We start from the raw sequence: 23,130 nt of genomic DNA on the forward strand, positions 1-23,130 counted from the left end.
GCGCTTACGTTCTTTGGGCAGCCAGGTGTCTAGAAAACCAGTGCCAGCTCTGAGGAAGCAGGAGCTCTTGCAGCTCCTCTGTGGCCTCCCTGTTGCAGCCAGAGCAGGCTTCAGGGCTCTCATGGGAGAGAGTGGGAGGCTGTGACAAGGCTGTGCTCTTGCAGGCTGAGAAGAGGGGTCATTGTACAGTGACTCAGGGCAGAACAGGGGTAGAACCAAGAAAAAACAAGTAACTGATTTCAAGGGGTAGTTTGTGAGCAGAACAGGGCCATGGGTCTTGCAGGTCCCCAGACCAAGGACACAGCCCATCAGTTGCTGCAAGACTGGTACATTCCAGAACCATGGATGAGGATGGCAACCAGGCTCGGTAAAGCACTTCCATGCGTTAGGAGGTGTGTCAAAACTTCTTCCACATCTCCTGGTGAAACCTGTCAAACCTGGCACATGACTGTCAACAGAACGCAGGGATTGTTTACCCTGGAAGGTTGCCATCAGTAAAGTTGAGTGTAAATTTACAGCACCCGGCTACTTCATAATGGTTCCCTGTATATGGAGTATGTTACCTGACACGTAGCGTGCATTAAGTGTGCAAGAAGCTGTACCGTAAAGAATGTGCACTGAATTTCCACCTAGTGCTAGCTGCCTGTGGTTTACCAAGCAGTTGTTTGTTTTATTCTTGCATCTGACCTCTTAGCTTTACCACTTGGATTAGAGCACAGGTTCTGAAAAAGCAGGAATTTGAACCACGGCATTTCCCTGCAAAGTGTGTACCGTGCTTTTGTTATGTTACTGAATTGTTTTATTTATCTCTGGTTTCTAAAAGGAGCAAGAGGAGGACTTTAGTAAGTGCAGCATGTCTACATGTGACCTGGCAGAATCACCAGCTGATGGAGCTAGGAAAGGCCTCTGGAGATCATCTATTCCAACCCTCTGCTCAAAGCAGGGTCAGCTTAAAATTGGTATCTCAGCATCATGTCCAGCTGGGATTTGAGTACCTCCAGCAATGGTGACTCCACAGCCTCTCTGGGCAACCTGTGCCAGCGTTTCACACCCTCACAGTAAAAAAGGGTTTTTTCTTATGTTTAAGCAGCATTTCCTGTATTTTAATTTGTGCCCGTTGGCTGTCACTGAGCACCACTGAAAGGTCTTGCCTCATCTCCTTTGCTGCCTCCCACAAGACATTTCTACTCATTAGTAAGATCCTCCTGAGCCTTCTGTTCTGCAGGCTGAAGAATCCCAGCTCTCTCAGGCTTCCCTCGTAAGAGGGGTGCACCAAACTGAACAGTCTTTGTGGCCCTTCACTGGATCTGCTTGAATAAGTCCATGTCTGTTCTGTACTGGGAAGCCTCAATTTTTCAGGGACCCCCAAACTGAATCCAGCACTCCAGAAGTGTCTTACTAGTGCTGAGTAAAGGGGGGGGATCACCTTCCTCAACCTACTGGAACTGCCGTTTCTAATGCAGGCCGGGACGCTGATAGCCACCTGTGCCATAAGGAGCGTTGCTGGCTCATCTTTGCCTTGCTGTCCACTGGAACACTCAGCTTTTCTCCTGCAGAGCTGCATCCTAGCAGGTCAGCCCTCAGTGTGTACCCAAATGCAGGACTTGACATTTCCCATGGTTGAACTTAATGAGGTTCCTGTTGGCTCATTTTTCCAGCCTGTCAAAGTACCTGTGATTGTCAGCACAACCATCTGGGATATCAGCCGCTCTTTCAAAACCTTCTGAGGATGCACCCTCTGCCATCATGTAGATCACTAGGGAAGAAGTTAAACAGTATTGGCCCCAGTATCAGCTTCTGGGTACACCACTAATGCCTCATTCAACAGCAGCCCCTCCTTTCTGCTGATATACCTGTAGAAACCTTCTTGCTGCTTTTGACAACCTTCACTGGATTCAACTCCAGGTGGGCATTGTTTTTTCTGACCCTTGTTTCCATCTCTTGTGCACTTTCCTTTCACATCTGAGTTCAGTCAGGAGTCCTTGTTCATCCATGTGGGCCTCCTACTGCCTGTGCTTGACTGCCTGCATGCTGAGATGAACCGTTCTGGAGCTTGCAGGAGGTGATCTTTGAAAAGCAACCAGCTTTCTTGGACCCCTTTTTTCTTCAGGCCTGTATCCCACAGTATTCTTCTAAGCAAAACCCTGAAGAAACCAAAGTCTATTCTTTGTGGGGGTTGTGACACATCTTTTTGGAGAAGACTGTCCACTATCTCACGGTCAGTGCAGTCCATGCTGCCCCTGACCTGCACTTCTCCTGATCCTTGTTTGTAAATACAAGATCCAGCACGGCATTTCCCATTGTTGGCCCAGTCACCTGTGTTACGAAGTTACTGCCACTGCACTTCAGGGATCTCCTGGGTTGCTTGAGCCCTGCTGATTCAGGTTGGCATTTTCATCCATTTCTCATGTTTAATGCATCCGTGGCTGCTATTTCTTTGAGCAAACTATCCAGTCATTTTACATGATTAAACTTTTGAACCCCATCCTGAAATTATGTCCTATGAAAAGCAGTTTGCAAAAGGCTAAGTGAGGCTTGTACCAAAATGAAACATGTAACCCACCTAACTGTTGGGTTTTATTTCCTCCCCTTTTCTCACGCTTAAATGTAAAATAAGCATTGTACTGTAGGAACCAGGCAAAGGCTAATTTGCCTCATTTGAATGTGAAAAGGAGCCCACATCCTTCCTGTGCCCTGCAAAGAATGCAGAAAGACTTTACAGAGAAAACAGATGTACTAATATGTATCACTTGTTGGGGGCAGGGGGAATCCAGGGTGCTGCCATTAAGGCAATGCTGAACTTGCAAGAAAACAAAAGCACCAGCATATAAAATATAGTGCTGGGAAGCTGACAAAGTTGGGACTGTTTTCTTTTGCTTACGTTTATGCTGCTGGCATCTGAAAAACTGCTCAGAAAAAATGTATGCAAAAGAAAACACGTAGCTTCATTTTTCGTGCCCAAGAAAATCTTCACTGAAGATGATTAAATGCCCAAATGCAAACAAAAAGGAGAAGCTCCAGCCCAGCCTTAGGGAAATCTGCATTTCAGACTCAATAGGGCCTTGCCAGAAGAGTACACTACTGACATCATAAACAAATCAAACATAACTTTTTGAAGCATCCCTTTATTTTATTCATATTTTTAACTCCCTTACCTCTCTAACACATAAATATGAAAAAGTCCTGTCATCTCACCAAAAATGCAGGATGTAGCGAGGTGGGTGTTGATCTCTTCTCCCAAGTGACAAGTGATAGGACAAGAGGAAAGGGCCTCGAGTTGTGCCAGGGGAGGTTTAGACTGGGTATTAGGAAAAATTTCTTCACCAAAAGGGTTGTCAGGTGTTGGAACAGGCTGCCTGGGAAACTGGTGGAGTCACCATCCCTGGAGGTGTTTAAAAGATGTGTAGATGTGGCACTTAGGGGCATGGTTTAGTGGTGGACTTGGCGATGCTCAGTTAATGGTTGGACTCGGTAATCTTAAAGGTCTTTTCCAACCTCAACGATTCTATGATTCTATATAGTGGGGAGGGGTTTCATGGTTTTTAATGGTAATTTAATTCTAACATGGAAGATAGAGAACAGATGAACTCTAAATGTTATTTCTACAGCTGTGCAATCCAGTTCAGACTGCTATCCCTTCCTGACCTCTCTGTTTATCCCTTCCCAAGAGCTTTGGCAATGAGCAGTCAGCACTGACTAGTCAGCTTGCGAATCCACTGGTGCTCAAAACTCCCCCAAATTCAGCAATCTGCCTGGTGCAGATTTGGCCCTGTAGTGGTATAGAATCTCTTGCCAGCTTTTAGCTTGCAGACAGGAGGCAGTTGCATGTGGCCAATGTATAATTTATTATATACCTGTATTGTCAGTCCCAGTAATAAACAGGATAAGTATAAGAGAATGCTTGAAAGTTTCCTCTTAAAAGGCTACCTCAGACTTCCTAAATTAAAAACTGGTTTTGCAAAAGCGGAGAAATGAAGCATAGCAGTCAGTCTTTGTTCAGCAGTGGTAGCTGGGTAACATCCATGGGTGGGTGCAGGGCTTCATGAAGGTGTTGTGCTGTTTCCCTAAATGCGGCACAGTGGCCATTTTCTTACAGACTGCAATACTGAGGTTCAGGACCACAACAAAGACCCTTCAAAATTCACACTCCCTGCCTGATATACTGCTTGTATCTTCGGGAAGTGTTCTCAGTTCACAGGAGTTTTAAAACTATTGCATTGACAGACAAATATCCAGCCACAGATAAGACAGGCTCAATAACCTTGAAAAGAGAAATTTTAAGCCCACTTACCTAAATCACTTACATGAATGTGAATGCAGTACAATAACTTAAGGTGTTTGAATTGCAGTTCAGCTGCAGGCTTTTTTTTTTTTTTTTTTTTTTTTTTTGTAGGATCAGGGTAAATAAAATCTTGGCCTTGAACTAATATCTGTGTATTGGAACAAACATCTCAATGCAGCACACTGCAGAAGGAAGGAAGCAGAATAGAAATTAGATCACTTTCCTGCATTATTTCTTGTAAGTGTAGTCTCCTTAGGTACGGAATACACATTTCCTGTTGTAAAAATATTGTAACAGCCTGCAGTAGCCGAACAACTGATAACCTACTGTCACTGAAAACTGGAGTCATATTAGACAGGCATGTTTAGAGGGAAGTGTTCAAAGCCTGCAGATGATCAGATGTCTCGTGCTCTGAAAAGATAGTGAGCATGAACTACAATAGTAACTGCTGTGATTGTCATAACAACTGTAGCTTTGCAGTATGGAAGAAATAATAAACTTTGACTCTTCATACAAATGGCAATGTAAAGATACGGGTGCATTTGGTTCTTGCTTTTTGTTTCGCATCGTCTAGTGCATTTAGAAAAAATCATGTGTGTATCTGATCCTGTCTTTTTCATACGCCTTGTTCCTGGAGTGTAGGTGCTTTATTTATCTCTGTTGACAGTAATATGAGTTTGTAACCCTATCCCACAAGTTGTCTTACAGCACCATTAAGTCCCAGCTGAACGAACTGCACCATCTCTGTGCTGTGGTAGCAGCCACAGAGGTGGGAATCTGATTTAAAACCAGAATCATCAATCATAGAATGGTTTGGGTTGGGAGGACCTTTAAAGATCATCTAGTCCAACACTCCTACCCTGGGCAGGGACATCTTCCACTAGACCAGGTTACTCAAAGCTCCATCCAACCTGACTTTAAACATTTCCAGCAATGGGACATCTGCAACTTCTCTGGGCAACCTGTTCCAGTGTCTCACCACCCTCATCATAAAATGTTCCTTCCTAGTCTAAACTAAATCCACCCTTTTTCAGTTTAAAACTGTTGCCCTTTGTCCTGTCACTACAGGCCCTGGTAAACAGTCTCCACCTTTCTTATAAGCCCCCTTTTAAGTATTGGAAGGCTGCAATAAATTCTCTCTAGAGCCTTCTCTTCTCCAAACTGGAAAACCCCAACTGTCTCAGCCTGTCTTCACAGGGGAGTTGCTCCAGCCCTCTGATCATTTCATGACCCTACTCTGGACCCACTCCAACAGGTCCAAGGTTTTGTACTGGGGACCCCAGAACTGAATGCAGTACACCAGGTGGGGGTCTCACGAGAGCAGAGTAGAGGAGGAGAGTCACCTTCCTCGACCTGCTGGCGACACTTCTTATGTAGCCCAGGGTACAATTGCCTTTCTGGGCTACAAGCACACATTGCTGGCTCATGTCCAATTTTTCATCCACCAGTACCCTCAAGTCCTTCTCTACAGGGCTGCTCTCTGTTCCTTCATCTCCTAGTCTGTACAGATACCAGTGATTGCCCTGGGCCAAGTGCAGGACCTTGCACTTGGCCTTGTTGAACTTTATGAGGTTCATAGAGGCCCACTTATCAAGCCTGTGGAAGTCCCTCTGAATGGCATCCCTTCCCTCAAGTGCATCAGCTGCACCACTCAGCTTGGTGTCATCCATGAACTTGCTGAGGGTGCACTCAATCCCAATGCCTATGCCATTAATAAAGGTATTGAATGGTACTGCTCCCAGTATGGACCCCTGAGGGACACCGCTTGTTATTGATCTCCATTTGGAGATCCAGCCATTGACTGCACTCTTTGGATATGGCCATCCAGCCAATTCCTTATCCATCAAATAGTCCATCCTTCAAATCAATATAGCTCCAATTTAGAGGCAAGGATGTTGTATGGGACTGTGTCAAAGACCTTACAGGAGTCAAGGTAGATAGTAATTTCTGTTGAGTTTTGGTTAAGCCTTCTTCTCATTCCTAGTATTAGAAAAATGTTTCAACCATACTTCTGCATCTTGACAAATGCTTTAAAAAATAAACCACAAGATCATGAGAAATTCAAGGACTTCCTTAGGACATTGTTTTATTTTTGACCAGCCTTTGTCCTCTGACTCTCTGGAGAAGAAATTCCATTCTTCTTTCTGGATGGTTACTCAAGGAGCAGGACACGAGACACTCTAGGGACTAAAGTCTTTGATAATTCCTGATGATTGGTGGTCTTAAAACCCTTATTCCCTGAAAACTGCAATATTTATGCAGGTCCCAACATAGCTGAAAAGGTTCTGCGGTCTCTAATGATCAGCCAGACTGTGGACCACACTTTGTGGCCACATTTTGGGAACAGGCCACATGAAGTGTGGTAGATGAAGAAGGAAAAAAGTCTGTTTTTTCTTTGTGTAAGAGTGGTTTGATGTTCTATATCAATTCCAGTGGCTGCAACACATCATCACTTCTCTCTCAGAGACCGTGCTTCTTATGGACATGCAAAATGGTACTTTTTATCTGTCTCTTCATAGTGGTCAGATCACAGATGCAGACTTTCATTGTGGTAGAGTGACCCCCACAAGTAGCTGCAGAAAAGGGAAGTGAGAATCTATTTCTTCACAAGTTTTTCTCTTCTTGGAAGTGCTCTAGGCACACAGAAAGGGGAAGCGTTGAGGATCTCATCTGGTTTTTGCATGATACCACCACAGACAATCTGTCTGCATGAACTGATGGGGAGCTAGAGGAATGGGAGCAAAGGAAAATTGTGAGTAGCAGAGGTGGAAGCCTTTCTTAGGAGAGGAGGTAAAAGAGGGAGGAGGCAATGAGGTTCGGATCTGTTTCTTTGTTCTGTTTTCATTATATAAAGTTGAGGCACCAGCCACATTCAACCCTGGTATTTTCCCTTATGAGTTCTGAAAAGCTGTACCAGTGATGTGTGGGGTTTTTTCTCTCTTCCTTTCGTACAGAAGTTATTTCAGGAGCAACAGTGACCAGGTAGAGAAGAAAATCTTTAGCTTGATCTTTTATTCTCAGGATAGTCATCATGGCTTGCCTGACCTGTTTTCCTACCATAATTCATCTTTCCCATGGAAAAAATATCCCCAGCTTCTATTCTTGCCGTCCCTGTGCAGAAAAATCAGCATTGCCTCAATGTTCTCTGACATCAAACTATGCTGCCTCAAAGTTGCTGGAGCTTGAGCATTTAAGTGCATAGCAAGACAGGAAGGTTTCATCTTGACAATCATATTGAAAGTAGATCCATGCAGTCTTCTGAATTTTAGAAGAATGAGAGAAAGGGAAGAAGAACAGTTTGCTTTAAGGTGAGAAAACTTACGATAGGAACTGTTTTGAATGTACTATAAGGCCATAAAGGACAGAATTATACTGTTCCTTTAAAATTAATAACCTCCATAGAACAGAAGTTTTTATGCACGTTATATGCAAAGAGCCAATTATATATACAGGTCATGTAAATTTAAGCTATAAATGAAATGCTGTGTATACATACAAATGATACTTTAGAAATGTTTGTCTTGGTTCTGCCTTTCTTAGGCAGCTTGTATTAGTTTTGCTGTTAAGAGGCAGGCATGTGTTTGGCTAGGTTTTGGGTTGTGCTTTGTTTTCTCTTATTGTTTTCTTCAGTGAGGAAAGGAGATCTGGTAAATTTTTTTCTGGTCTCTGTTGACATCAGCACATTCGATCTGCCTGCGTCCAAAAGAATTATGTCAAAGCAATTGCCTGCATTTGTTTCTTAGCGTGTTCTCCAGCAGCACTGTCGCTGGAGGGTCAAACTGGAATACATTAAACTGGAATTGGGGCAGAAACTGCAGCCAGCCTCAGGTCAATGATGCCTCTTGAGATTTGTGAAAGTGACACTTCTGGGGTTCATTGCATTAACTTCCCTAGCATTTCTGCGTCTCGTCTGGGTGGCTTACAAAGGCAGATGGGATGATTAAGTCTCACATTCTCCCATTTAATTCTTTCTCTGTGTGTCTGGGGTAAAATAACAAGCCTTGCATCCAACTTATTTCTTAACATTTCAAAAAGATTTTTTAAATCCATGTATCAAAAGATTTTTTAAATCCATAGAAGCTGTTTGCTTCATTTACATTTCAGACGATTACCACAGTTACTTCATCTGTAAAAATAATTTTGTGGAATCTAGCCTATGTGATCTTTGTGATGGTCCATCTTTTGACATAAGCAAGCCTTTACAAAGCTTAAAAACAGAGGTGCACATCTGCTTAACAGAACATCCTAACGCTGTTGGATGTAGCTGGAGTTGTGCAAGAGGATGAGGGAGAAAAATGCACCCAGGAGAACAGGAAGTGTTAAGACAAAAATGCACAATGCAAATTGTACTTCAGCAGGCTCCGAGTCATCTTTTATTAGTAGCTCTGAAACTTGCTCTTGATCAGCTTTACCAAAACTTTAGCTTTTTTAGCGACTGAAGAGTTGCCAACCACAGTTTTGAGTCTCAAGACCTGTTGGTAGGAATACCAGGCAGAGCAGAGACCAGGTGGTGGGGTGTGCGTGAATGCATGTGCATATGTGTATATACACCACACTTGGACAGACCTTTTTGCTCCCTAAAATTTTCACAAGCCTTCTTGCTTTAGTTCACTCTGCAGAAGTCTTGCACTACAAAAGTTTCCTTAAGATGGGATGTTTCTTTCACATTTGTAACAAAGCACTGAGATTCTGCTATGCTATGGATGCTGTGTTTTAGTGGGAATCACTTACTGGAAGTGACTGTAAGTTTGAAAAACACAACTTTTTCCCCACCTGCTGAAGAGAAAAATACCTGTAGGCTCATAATTAAATGTAATTAGATGTTTGTATGAAATAATGCCTTTTAAATCTCTGGAGTGGCATATGTGAACCGATGCTGAGCTCAAGTAATTGACATTATTTTATCTGTTTCATTTGCAGTATTTACACTGCAGCATTCAGTTGTAAGTGGTTCATTCCAGAAGCTTAAAATGAGCTGATGCCAGCAACCGGCACAAATCAAACACTCGCCAGCCTTCCCCATGCCTGCACATTGACAGGATTAATACTTCCTGGCCAAAGGCCCAGGTTAAGACAGACAGCATGGACAAAAGCTTGCACTGCATCCTTAAAAACCACCAAACTTAAATATTGGCAGGTTGTGGGATGAAGCCAAGTCAGTAGCCAGGGCCCCCCACCGAGTATGTGGTCCTTAGGAGCCCACCTGCCAGACCCCATCCTTGGAACCAGAGCCCAAAGCTTTCTTGGCAGCACCCAAGATCCCTCGGCAGGGTGAAGGGGAAGGAGAAGACGTGGATATCCCAGGTGAGCTGGGAGGTGCCTGCAGGAGTGGTGCTCATGTCCACTCACGCCGCTTAAAGGCACTAGCTTGTTTTCCTGAAGAAGGAAGCTAGCCCACCAGTTCATCCTGAAAGGGTACAGGTGGGAGAAGAAAAATCTCTGAGGTGTGGAGGACTCCTTCCCTCAGCCTAATTCTCTGAGGTCACCTTCTGTGGCTGTGGCAATGGGATCCCAGGCAGATCCCTGGGACAAGATCCCAGCAGCAGGCAGCAGATGAAGTGAACTGCTGAAGCAAGGATCACAGGTGCTGTGTCAGTGGCAGAGCTGTAATAACCCATCGGTTTCCTGAAAGTTGTTTCTTTGGCATTTCAGTGTGAGGAGCTTTGCACAGTAAGGTTTTGTGTGGAGCCAGGTGCTGGGAATTCAGACAGCTCCTGCAGATCCTGCAGAAGACAGACAGTTTGGTGTCATCCGTACTTAGATGGCACCTCAGCCCCAAAAGTTTAGGGTTTCCTCTGGAGACATTTTGCAGGCCGTGAGCCAGAAGGTGGCGGGGATTACTCTCCTGGAAGGGGTAGGAGTGTTTCTTAATGCCAACACAAAGCACTGTCTGATGCTGTGATCACACACCAGAGCTCCAGCTTTATGCAGGCAGTAGGTCTCACCTGCAGGAGCTCCTACTTCATGCCTGATAACCCAAGCTGCATGGGTGGACATCCTTTTTAAATCAAGCACAGTTATTTTCATAACTTTGCAGAGATGGACAGTACATCACAACCTGTGGTGTAAGGGGTTAATTACTGGTTAATTGCCCATAACAGACCATTGCTGAAAAAGCAAACCAAAATTGCCTGTTCACAGTCTGGATTGGATTAGTTTTCAGTTCCAGTGTGTTTTCCACCTTTGCTAGATTAGAGCCTGCTGTCACCAAATTTATTCCCCATATGAATGCTCCTATACTGTGAACAAAATAACAAAATTCCCTTTAAGCTTTCTGTTTGTATCAAAGCCTTCTGCTACCTAGTGTTTCCAGTGCTTTAATCTCTCTCCCCTGAACACTTTTCCAATTTTTCCAACACTTTATTTGAAAAATGGAGCAGCAGAACCTGATAAGTTATTCACGGAGTGGAGGAATGAGAGCCAAATACAGCGTCACGTTAACCTACCTACTCATCTTTTGATTTTCATTTGTTTGTACAGCTGAGGCTCACGTTAGCCCTTTTGGCCACAGCCTTGCGTGGGGAATTCATGTCAAGCTGATTGCCTCCCAGGATCCCCGGACTCACATTCAGTCTCTGCTTTGGAGGATAGAGTCCTCTCTCTCCCTCTCATCCTGTAAGTACCACCTGTATTCTTTATTCTAATAAGGTGATCCTGCACTTGTCCTTATAAACACCTAAACTGGTTTCTCCCATCTTTCGACAGACCCCAGATGCTATGTGTCAGGTTTGTCCTTTCATCGTTTTTTGGTTGGTTTTTTTGCTCTCCTCAGTATCGTATCTAACTGTAATGCAGATCACTGAGAAGGCTATTAAATGGTAAAGGGATGATCACCAATACCTATGGGAACCCAAGAGGAACCAATCTGTTTGCTAATAAATAGTTTCCCATTTACAGTTACACTTTGGCTTCCTTCATTTATCAAGTTTTGAAAACTTTTAATATGACTGTGGACTCAGAAGTGACTTCAGTATTAAACACATTTGAGATTTTTGCCTGACCTCATACAGTGCTCTACACCTATGGAGTCCTGCTCTTCATGTACAGATGAAGTCACTCTATACAAGCTTCAGAGCATTCAGTTTCCTCATAAAGATGTTCTACAGAACAAGTCAAATGACTTAGACTTGTAATAGTGTCAACAATGCTGCCTTTGTCAAGTGAACTTTTAATTTTTACAAGAAATGACATCAGATTAGTTTGACAGGATCTGTTTTCCTTAAAGTCAAGTTGATTGACCTTAATTGTAGAGCTTTTTTTTTTTTTGCTTTTTTTTTTTTTTAGGATTTTATTAATTGAGTCCTGTGTTGGTTATTCTGTCCTATGCAAAATACTGGAAACTCAGCCAACTGGCCCGTAACTACTTTTTACTCTTCTTAACCAGTGAGCCTTCTTTCTGCCCCTCGTCTTTCCCCAGGGGCCCAGAACTGCTTTAGATGCAGCAGTAGCAGCTCCCAGGCTAGCTCTCTAAAACCTTCTGAGACAAGCTTATTTCATGCAACTAGTCTGAAACACCTAGAATCATGTATCTGCTGCTTTATGTCCCCTCTCCAGGGGCTGCTGTCGTGGGAAGTTATTTCATCATCATAAGCAGATCATCCAGCCTTTTACCTTGTGCTAATCAGAAATATTTATTAAATAACTTCTGCCACTGTCGTATTGTTATGAAGGATTGTACCACTTTTGTTGTTCAGGATTAATTTTTCATAATCTGCTTAGAAAAATAAAAAAATATATATCTGATTCTATCTGCCTTAGTTTTCCCCAGTATCTTCTTTCTTCCTCTATATAATCTTTATTTTAGCTTTTTTACTCATTATTATCTTTTCTCCTTTCCACCTTCATGTCTCAGTTTTGTATATAACATTTTATATGTTTTTTTCACTTCCCTGGTAAACCCAGCTGTTGGGGGGGTTTGTTGTGTGTTATTCTTATCTAGCTCAGTCTTCTTTTCATGGTTGTAACATTGTAGGCATTTAGGAAATGTCTTAAACCGTTTGCAGATATCAGCAACTTTCTGTACATTCTGTCTTCAGGCTGATTTGACTCCCATTTGCTATAGTTTTGTGAAATTGCCTTTCGGAAAGCATGCATTGTGATTTAAATTTGTGTATGTATGATGAGTGTATGTTCATATACCACATAAAATTTTACTGGTCTGGATTTGGTTGCAGACATCATTAGTTATTTGCACAGAAAGTGGCAGTCCTTTGCAGTCTAAACAACCAGTAACCTTCTGGTTTGTGATCATTTCCTCCCTACTGAAACAAAGTCCAGAACAAGGATCGTCCGGCTCCTCTGCTAAACTGCGTATGACTCACAGGCAGTTCAGGTGTAGCTACATCATACAGCCAGTGATAAGTTGTGCTTGTGCCGGCCCTGCAGCTCCTGCTGGCACTGCAGCTCCTGCCTGTTGCTGTCCCCGGCTGGGGCAGGGAGCAAGTCAGCAGGTACTGCTGTGCGTGGTGTGGTAGTTTAGCTACATCCCACAAGCTTTTCACATTGTGGTCATCGTCCTGTGAACTGCCCCTGAATTCTCCAGTCTCCTTGGTGCTGCAAGACATATATTGTATATGACTCACTTGGCTAACTGGCAAGGGCTTTAGTTCGCAGGGTTAGGAAGGCTGGTCTTTCCTTTAAATTAGGAGTTAGTACCTTGTCATTCATAGCCTTTTGGAAAGTATAGCATGTTTTAGTGCTAGTAACATAAAGTCTCCAGCATATATAACACAAGGGGTTTTTAGACTTGTATAGAGGTGTTGAAGAAGGCCATCACCTAGTGCTCTGCAGTGATTCCAGTGGCCTTTAACAGACACCAACTAATACTCCACCTTGGGTGTATCTTGATTCATAGATATCCAAGATTACCTACTTCCAAGTTGTCAGTCACTCGGACAGATGTCATTTGTGACATATAGGACCTGTCAACTCCTTTCTTACATTTGGACTTCTAAAATGGGCTACAACTATTTCTTTTACTATTCTAAAATTCTAAATGTAGCTGTTATTTTTCAGGAATATTATTTTGAATCACTACTCTGCAGGCAGAGAGTTTATCCATTTTTTCAGATGCTCACAAGTAGCATATAGGCAACTGAAAAGGGTCATCTTCTTACAGCCTCTGCTTTGGTTAATGTTCTTGATATCATGGTTTGGTGCTGGATGTGCTTTTTGTTGCTTATCTAACCTGACTTGTCCAGCCAGCCTGGCTTACAGTGTGTGCATTCGTTCCCTATCAAGAGGTCACTTTCCCTTTACAATACAATCCGCAAATCTGACGCCTGTCCCCTGTGCTGTTTACCTAGTTGTTAACTTCGGCAGCCTTCAGGGTTTTTGTCTTTTTGTGCTAGGAAACAGGGAGGAAGTCCAGACAGGATCTCCAGATCTCCTGAATTGTTGACAGTTGTGTAGTTCACAAGGTGTATCACAAAGCAGTCACCTCCAGTGAAACCCTGCCTGTCTGCTCCAGATTACTATCCAGTCCTGCTCTTGCCTTTGTGTCTTAAATACAAAGAAACAGAGAAACCTCTGTTGACTGCCTCTTCCACATGCACTGCTCTTTTCATTCTGTTGATGAGAATGGTTGGAGCTGTCCTCAGGGGTACTTTGGGTTGGTAATTTGGGTCTGCTTTTCATCTGCTCTTGCTCAGAGAGCCAGATGGGGAGGCCGTGCAGGCAGTGTGGTGGGGAGCTCAAACACCACCAGCAAAATGTTGCCACAGCATCCAATGGATGTGTATTTGCTTGGTCATACATGTGCTATGGGCTTGTGAGCCACGTGATGATTTGTCGACCCCAGTGCTCTCTGGATCACCAGTTAAAGAACACCACTGTAGATAATCCTGCATGCTATGTTGAGCAAATGTCCACTTGGGCAAACTTCCACAATATGTTTAGTGCGATCAGGATCTTCAGGTGCATTTTTAGAACTTTGCAAATGTACCTTCATTCACAGGCCAGATTTGAAGTACAGTTTCTTCTCCTAAGCATATGAACCTTGAAAAACAATGAAAGAGGGAGTGAGAGAAATAAAGAAATCACACTTCCTCTGGCTTGAGGGGAAGGGCTCTTAAAAAGTGTTTGCATCTGCTGTTTTGGTCACTCATTGAATAATAGAAAACCACACTGAAAGAGACTGAAAAAACACACTGAAATAGACCTATCCCCCCCCCCCCCCCCCCCCCGAACAGAGGCAGTACCATGCCTGGCAGGTACTTGTCTACCCTTCACATTGCTTTAGGCAGTCTATTCCAGGCTGTTTTGCTGTCCTTGCCAACAGAAAGGATTTTCTTTCCTGACACCTAGCCTAAATATCCACAGCTTCCATTTAGTCCATTATTTCAATGTCACTTCCTGCTTAGGCCATAAAGAATTAAAGCAGGACCTCCTATAACTGCGCTGAGGAGGTTGCAGTAGCTTTAAGCTGAAGGATCAGGTTATGGACTGTAGCTTAGTCACTACACGTGACTATCCCTTGCAGATCATTCCCTGAACAGTATGTGTAATGACCTCAGGTTCATGATGAAGTCAAATTATCTCTTCTACTTGCCCTCAGATGTGGACAAAAAGCTTAAAAATAGATCTACCATATGCTTGGTGATACTTAGGTATTTTGATCAATGTGGAACAACCCTCCAGCTGTTTGCTGGCTTCCTTTGGAAAATGCTCACCAACCCAGCAGAGTCTATTTTTCACGGCGTTTAGCTGGCATCTGTTCCCTTTTTAAGTCCCATCTTCTCTGGCTAACAAGAGACCTTCCCCCATGATTTTTCCCCACCATCACCCCTTTTTTAAACTCTAAGTCCTGACTCTTTAAGAACTTGTGATGTTGTCCCTTGTTTCTTGTTGGGTCACTGCCCTCCAGACCGTGACATTCTAATTCAAGCAGTGCAGCCACCTAAGAGTCAGGACAGGCTGTGAGATTAATCACCAAAAATGAAAACTCATCAGTCCTACAACCATATCCACTGATGAAAGACCAAGTGGACAACACACTGAGGAGAGAAGGCATCTGTCCAGCATTGCTGTTTTGTGTTCCTCTGTTGCTGCTGCTAGTATCTTGAATGGTGGTATCTTTTCAAACGACAGAGGCAGAGGGAGACAAAAAGAAGGACAGAGAGATACAGAGAGGAGTAGGCCTTTTGGGGCATAGTTACACCAGGGAAGGTTTAGATTGGGTATAAGGAAATATTTCTTCACTGAAAGGGTGGACAAGCATTGGAACAGGCTGCCCAGGGAAGTGGTGGAACCACCATCCCCGGAGGTGTTAAAAATCACGTAGATGCAGTGCTTAGAGACATGGTTTAGTGATGGACTTGGCAGTCCTGAATTAATGGTTGAACTTGATGATCTCAAAGGTCTTTTCCACCCTAAATGATTCTATGATAGGTCCGTGTGTATCTGTTTCAGTACTACCTCCTAGAGTTCACTGAGGTAGCAGTGGGATGTAGGCAACCTCACTGGCTTTGAGACACTGCAGGGTCCACTCTGAGCTGAGCAGTATTGATCTACCTTTGGAGGCAGAGGGACTTTGCTGTAGGTCACTGGTCCACAGCAGAAGCCAAGGAAAGGGATGGTAGCTTCACTTTTTCCTTGTGGACTCTGCCTCGGTTTCCCTCCCATTACTCATTTCCTGCTCTGCTGATTGTCCCATTCAGGTCTGTGTAGGTTATCTCTGGTTGTAGGAGCATTTCCCAGCTTTTTGGTACTAGGGACTGTGTGTGGGTAAAAGGAAGGTGAGACTGACCATAGACCTTCTAGAAGACATCCCTGGCAGCACAGATGCAGCCTGTGGTGGCATAGAATTGTAGAATGTGGGAAGCTGCAGTTTGTAGGGTAGTTGGCATAACAGAGTTGAGAATCACTGGTCTTAGTGGTGTCATGGTGGCACTGTGTGCATTGACATACATTATGTTAATATGCATTAACAGGGAATGCAAGTTAAGACCTGTCTCCTTCCACATCCCGTTGTCCAGAGTGTTTTTGACTACCATCTCAGCCTCCCACTCTCTTGTTTTCCAAATTTCAAAATCTCTGCTAAAAATGGACTAGACGGTAATGTCATCTTTGTAATCCTGACAAATTCATCTCCAGGCAGCATCTCAATTCTTGGCTGTCCAGTTAACATGGCTTAACCTGTGTGCCTCTGAAGTTATTTTCTGGACCAGGAACATCACTTACATATTACTCACTGTGGTGGGTTGAACCTGGCCAGCAGCTAATCTGCTACTCAGTCGCTTGCTCACTTGCTCCCAGCAGGATGGGGGAGAGAATCGGAAGGGCAAAACAGAGAAAGCTAGTGGGCGGAGGTAAAAACAGTTTAATAAGCAAAGGAAATAAAAGGAAAACAAGTGATGCAAAGGCACTCACTCACCACCTCCCACCAGCAGACCGATGCTCAGCCAGTCTCCAAGCAATGGCTACTTTCCAAAGACTCAGCGTTTATTGCTGAGCACAACATCATATGGTGTGGAATATCTCTTTGGTTGGTTGGGGTCAGCTGTCTCAGCTGCGTCCCCTCCCAGCCTCTTGCCAACCCCCAGCCTACTTGCTGCGGGGGCAGAGTGAGAAACAAAGAAGGTCTTGATGCTGTGCAAGCACTGCTCAACAGTAGCTAAAACATGGGTGTGTTACCAGCACTGCTTTGGTCACAAATCTAAAGCAGAGAAAGGTTCGGGCTGCTATGGAGACACTTAACCCCATCCAGACCCAGTATACTTACCCAAGCTGTCATACACTGAAACCAGAGTGGCTACAGCTGGGTTTGAGAAAATAGATCTGACTAGTAGCACCTTTTTTTGTGTGTAAGTGTAGGCAGAGTTTTCGTGTCTTCCTGTTACTGATGTAATCGGCATCTTCAGCGCTCTGGTTGCTTACTGGCCTTTGTCACCATGTGGTTGCCACCTTGTCTGGGGTCTCTATCTGTAGGCATCTTTGCTGTGTAGCTGAAGCCAGCTGCAGGGATGGTGAGAAGACTGGGGATTTCTTTGTGAGCTGGCCACAGGCAAATTTTTGCTCCTATTTAGGGAGGAGGGTATTTTTTCCCCCAATGTAATTGGACAAATAAGGATTTTAAATAACACTTCTAAAATATTAACAGTAGCAACTAAAGTAAAATAAGAGCCCCTTCAGGAGGGAACGGCATCTGAAATGGCCTTGAAGTAAATCACCTCCTGATTTGAGACTCAGTTTGCTCCTATTTCCTTGCTGTCACATCCTCAGAGTTCTTCAGTCAAGAAGTCAGACAAGGCAGAGAAGGTGTTAGTTTCATTTGTGCATGGGCAAAGAGGCGTGGGGAGGCAGCAGTGGGGTTTTTGTTTTTTGAGAAAAGCTTTCTCTCTTATTCCACAGCAGGCAGAACTTCTATACCACTCCCTTTCCCTTTCCCCGCTTCCTTCCCTGCCCATCCCGATTCACATTTTGAATTTTGCATTGTGCCTGGGTAGGTTCTAAAAATAAGAGTTGAAAGAAAAAAGATCAGAACAGTGTGAATCAACCTGCAATCATCTTTCTGTTCTCTTAACAGGGGAAAAAAAAGAGGAAATCAGTGGAGGCACTGTTTCACTTCTTTTCTTTCCAGGACAAAATGATTCTGGCATTTGCAGCAGTTGTTCTCTTGATACAGGTTTTCTAATTCAGATACTTAAAAGGTGCACTTTAAGATTTAGGCACATTAGCTCAAAATGCTTATGCAGACCATCCACCCACTTCTCTCTGCTCGTGAACAGAGCTACCACAAGCAGCCTGGTGAAGGAGGAACGTAGCTTGAAATCATGCTATTGAATTTACATGGCATTCTCCTGTGTTACTAAGAACCAAGGACAGACCCATCCTTTGGGGGGTTTGACTGTAGAGTGAGCGTGTGTTTACTGTATGTAGCTGCTGCTTTTAGCTGTTAATTTCAAAGCTTTCTTTAACTCATTGTAAGCACGTACACACAAAAAGAAATCTTAAGTGCAGTACTTGCTCTTTCAGTTTATGAATGTAAAACCTGCAGGCCTTCCTTCACAAGTTAGCTGTATGTAAGGTTCTTTCTTTCAGATTATAAGTGCAATTTGGATGTTGCTGGGACAGGAAAAAAACACAGAAGAAGCCCTCCTCAGAACTGATCTTCCCATGCTGCATTTTTCTAGGGCATCTGTTTTTTCAGAGTAATAAAAGCCCTGAGACCGTACAAGGCGTAACTCAGTTACTGTTACTTTAAGAGGCTGCAGGGTGAGACTCTGCTTTAATCACTTCTCATGTTTTGTTCTGCTTTGGTTTTGCTGAAAGGAATGTATCACAGAGAGTGGAAAAGAATTCACTGCTTTTTGAAAAAGATGAGGCCATGACATTCACAGATTCGGCTGGCAAAGAAGCTGCAGAAAACTGAAAGGGTAGTGACATGTCCTTTTGTGGGCAGTTTGGAGGGGTTTTCTCCTCTTCTTGCATTGGCTGCATTGGGGAGCTTTCGGTTACAGCTGCTCGAACAGCCACATGGTGCTAGTGAATCTTGTGACCCTACCCCGTGACCTCCCCACCAGCCAGCTACCAGCGAGTCCCACCACCACAACTGTCCCTCAGACGAGCACCACGCATGGATACTGTTATTGTCCCTCCTGCCAGGCTGGAACACTGATTTCCTTTTTTCTCTCTAGTTTGTAATAAACAGGATGTATAGATATAATAAATGGAATATCTACATAGTAATAAATCTCTTGTCAGAGAGGGACCATACCCCACCAGCAGGGCGATGGATCTGTTTGTAAAGGCACTCATTGCTTGCTCTTCCTGGCATTCAAGCAGCCACCCACTGTGCCCCACGGACAGCTGTGCTCACAAACTCTGGCAGAAGCCAAGGGTCTGGTTGTAGTTCAATGAAATCCTCCAGCACGCACCTTCCCTTCGCTGGTCCTGGCCTCCAAGGCTGGCTGAAATTAAACGGGAAAGAACCCGCCCAAATATTCATCTTTCATAAACTGACTTTTAAATCAGGTCCCAAAGGGGAAAAAGAGGGAAGGCAAGCACAGTGCTATACTTTGCAGACATGTGTTACAACTTAAACATCGTCTGTAGTGTCAGGAAGCTGTTATTTCCAGGGCTGCATCCCCAGTCACTCAGTAAATGGGGAGGAACAGCAGGGCAGAATATGGCACTTCAAAGCTCTTTGCAGAGTCTGCTCTTCTCATGGCAGCAGGAGCTGCTCCTTTTCCTGAATCCCTCTTGCCACCATTGTAGAAGACTTCCGAAGCAACTTTATGCTGACAAGAAACAATAGTGAGAGCACTCCAGCGCTGCAGAAGGCATCTGCTTTGAGCCACGGCAGCGTGGCAGCAGGAGCTCATCTGAGACTACTCTTCCTACTCCTCCGGCCATGGGTGTCCATTCACACTGGGCAGTGGCCTGACTTTTGACTGCTGCAGACGAACAAGCCAATAAAATGCTGATATTTTTCTACTTGGCCCACTAAAGCAGAACCCGGGAGTGAAGTGTTAAAGGGCTCTCTTCAAAACCCAAATGAAGGCAGCCCAGACATTTTTCAGCGCTGTTTTTCTCATGAAAACACTGTTTCAAGGCAGTCGTTGATCCTGATACGTACCTGACTTGAAGTTTTGCCCTGGTATTTCTGGCCTTTTGTTCAGGAATACCACACTGTGTTATCTGAGATTTTCTGCATGTCTTTAACAGTCGCAGGACATCCAGTGGTAGTACTGTGTCTTCTCTGATTTACATTTTTTAATGCAGTATGACAGGTGTGGTGCACATGTAGTTTTGCAGATGTTCTACACAAATCTCCAGTCTCCATCTTCTTTTAAGCCTGAGCCAGATCTATTACATTGCAGTAAAATTCTATTCGTTCTAGCTCAGGCCATTAGTATAAAAATTATATGTATATAAATATAGTATCCCACAACCCATAAGCCTGAGAAATGGTGAGTAACACCCAGGAGTTCAAATTATTTTAAGGCATTTGTTGTATCTTTCTGACTGGTTTTGTGATTCCTAAAAACTGTGGAATCGCTGGTCAAGCTGGAATAAGGCAGCCCTCTAACAGGGACCAGAGTCAATAGTTAAAAATAATGCAACAAGTGTTGCTATTTCACTCCATCTGTTTAATTTAAGTTGGCTTGAAACTGACACAAAATTAATTCTGGAGATCCAAAATGCTCTCATCAGCATAGATGTAAGACAAAGAGAGGGCTGTAAGCAGACAGCGTGAGAATTACTGACCTACATAGGACTAGTTTTAAGTGCCTATTTGTTGCCCAACTTGGAGTGGGTGAGCAAGACTTTTCCGAAAATTGGGGGGGTTAATGTGTCTGAGGCTTGTGTTTCAAAATATGTACTCTATCCGTTTCTCTCTAGGGAGCTACTAATGGAAAGTAAGACATTTCAACTTCAGGGTAGTTTTCTGTGTTGATTATTCCCCTTACCCAGCCTGCAGAAGGCATTCCACAGAAAAGTCTCTGAAAAATTTTTGCAGTTCTTATTCTTGGAAAGCCTTTTCTGTCCTTCTTGCATCTTCACGGTAACTCAGAACGTGGCACTTTGAATATTAAATCCTAACGTAGCTCATGAAATTTGGCTTATTTGATGCCACAGACTGATAGTTCTCTGGTGCTTTCAGCAAAACATAAAACACCAAGAAGATATCCCTTAGAGAATGTATTTTTCACGGTCATGCTGGATGCAGCCCTTGGTTTGATGAACAAGCATGTTCACCACAGAGACTGAAGGATTTTGTCCTTCTGATTCCCTTTCAACATAACTGTTTCTTAACTCAGCTCTCCTGCTGGTGCTTTCCAGACAAGATTTGTAAGATTTGGTCAGAAAAGATAGTTAGCACTTACCAGTCATCCAGCCTTTCCTTTTCATGTCTTTCACTGAAGTAAGTTCTTCTAAAAATATACCATCAAATTTCATTTCAGAAAAAAACAAGAGGAAGGAGAATGTGCCATGCTGGTTCTGAACCTGCTCCATGCCTCTTCAGCAGGTTGGAGCCCTCTCCTGTGCTAGTCTGCTTTCCTACACAAGGGGTTGAAGGACAGAGGCCACAGTGTGGGCAGGAGGGTGCAGAATAGACAGGTGTTTCCCTGCATCTCCCTGTACCCCACTCAAACATTTTAAGGACCCACTTTCTCCTACAACACTCAAAAAAGCAGGTCCTGAAGAGGTACTGTAATTCAGTTTCAGCTGTGAGCTGCAGAATCTTATGGAAAAACTTCTGATGCTCTGAAGGAGTGAATTTACACCAGTCTTCTTCCCATCTTCCTTCCATTTTTCCCTGATGGCTTACCACTGCAGAAGCTAAACTAAGCAAAGGCTTATCAATACTTTTTGCTTTTCAAACACCACATGTTGGAGCTTTTACTTTTGAAATGGATGTATGAAAAATTGAATTTTCCTGGTATGCCTGGACTTTTCCTAGGCTTTGATTAGCTAAGAGAGGACTGCTTTTACTTCTGTTAATGGAGTGGATGTCTGGCTTTGGTGGGTGTTTCAGCCTTGACTTCCATTTTGTATCGAGAACCAACAGAAAAACTGAAGGAGAGTGATTTACGATAATAATGATAGTGACACCTCCTTAGCCTTCATCTGTTTCCTAACTGAAAGTAATTAAGGTACTATGACTATATAACTAATTAATAATGATATAATTAATTTTCTATCTTTGTTTAATAATGTTACCACCATGTGGGAGGAAACTACTATTCTGGTTAGGCTGATGTTGGATTGTTTGCAATGTGCATGTTGGAGTCCAAGAAATATAACAAGGGCAAGAAAGGAGACAAATAATGGTTATTTTCATTTGTCTCTAAGGAAGTCTCAAAAACCATGTAAATGTTTTATGTTTTCATGAAAACACATGTTTTGTATTGCCCGTAAAAACACAACTTTAAAATAAACAAATTCAACTTGCTCACATTAGAAAACTTCATTTTAATTAGGCTAGTTACATACCTTTTAACAATACCAGTGTCAAATTATGATAATGCTGCATGACCCATAACTCACGCATCTGAGAAATGCTGCCTTTCCTAATGGAAACGGAATAAAATCTTGTTGCTTTACTGTAAGTTGCGCAGCATGTTGGATGAACAACATTGTGTGCATGTCTCAAGAGAGTTTAGTGTAAAACAGCTCCAGATTTTGTTTGGTGATCTCAGAGCTGGCTGAATAACTCCAGCCTTCCACAGCTCCAAATGCTGACATGCAGGGAGATGAGACTTTTGGATATTAAAAGCTTGCTCTGTGATACTGAAGGAGATTAGGTTTTGGAATCCATTCATTGACGCAAAGGCCAATGCTGAATGGAGGTTATATTTATTGTCTATAAAACCCCTGAGTTAGCTGAAATCACAATCACTTTAAGCATGTACATGCATACATGTATTCTCTCACACTTAGCCAGCTCCCTGTGATGCTCGTTTCTTTGATCCAGGAACAGACAACTTTCAGGGACTTGGCTTGAAAAGATGAGTGCATGTAACACCCTCTGTCACATTTTACAAGAGGCTGCAATCAAGTGGTTTTTATACTCAGATTGTCTAGACACTGTGACAAAGTGGGAGAGGGCAAGTGAAAGAAAAGTCCCTTTTGTCAGTCATTCGCTTTGCATCAAATTCTCCTTCCTTGTGCACTGCCATTGCCAGCAAAAAGATAAAGAGAGCAAAAACCCAACAAAAATCAAGAAACTGATAATTCTCTGGGTTTCTCTTCATGTCTTTCCTAGTAAAAAGAAAATCCCAAACCATTATTTTTCTGAAACTACCAGTACATATGTATACCACCTCCTGTTTTTTTCACTTTCAGAATTAATACTTTGAACAATTTTATTTTTGCAGTTGGCTTGTCGTTGTAACTTTTTC

At 43.3% G+C, this 23,130-nt stretch overlaps 1 protein-coding gene across 4 annotated transcripts in view; it reads left to right on the forward strand.

Moving 5' to 3' along the window:
* Nucleotides 1-23,130, forward strand: part of FYN (FYN proto-oncogene, Src family tyrosine kinase) — an 83,268-nt gene that overhangs the window by 14,272 nt on the left and 45,866 nt on the right. For 3 of the 4 annotated variants that reach the window (XM_040598071.1, XM_040598068.1, XM_040598070.1), the window contains exon 2: nucleotides 10,763-10,897. The gene's annotated coding sequence lies outside the window, so the exon portion shown is untranslated. Of the gene's footprint in view, nucleotides 1-6,959; nucleotides 7,035-10,762; nucleotides 10,898-23,130 lie in introns of those variants that run through there. The other variant, XM_040598069.1, reaches the window with a different exon arrangement.

This window comes from Falco naumanni, chromosome 6 (assembly GCF_017639655.2).
Source record: "Falco naumanni isolate bFalNau1 chromosome 6, bFalNau1.pat, whole genome shotgun sequence".
NCBI lineage: Eukaryota > Metazoa > Chordata > Aves > Falconiformes > Falconidae > Falco > Falco naumanni.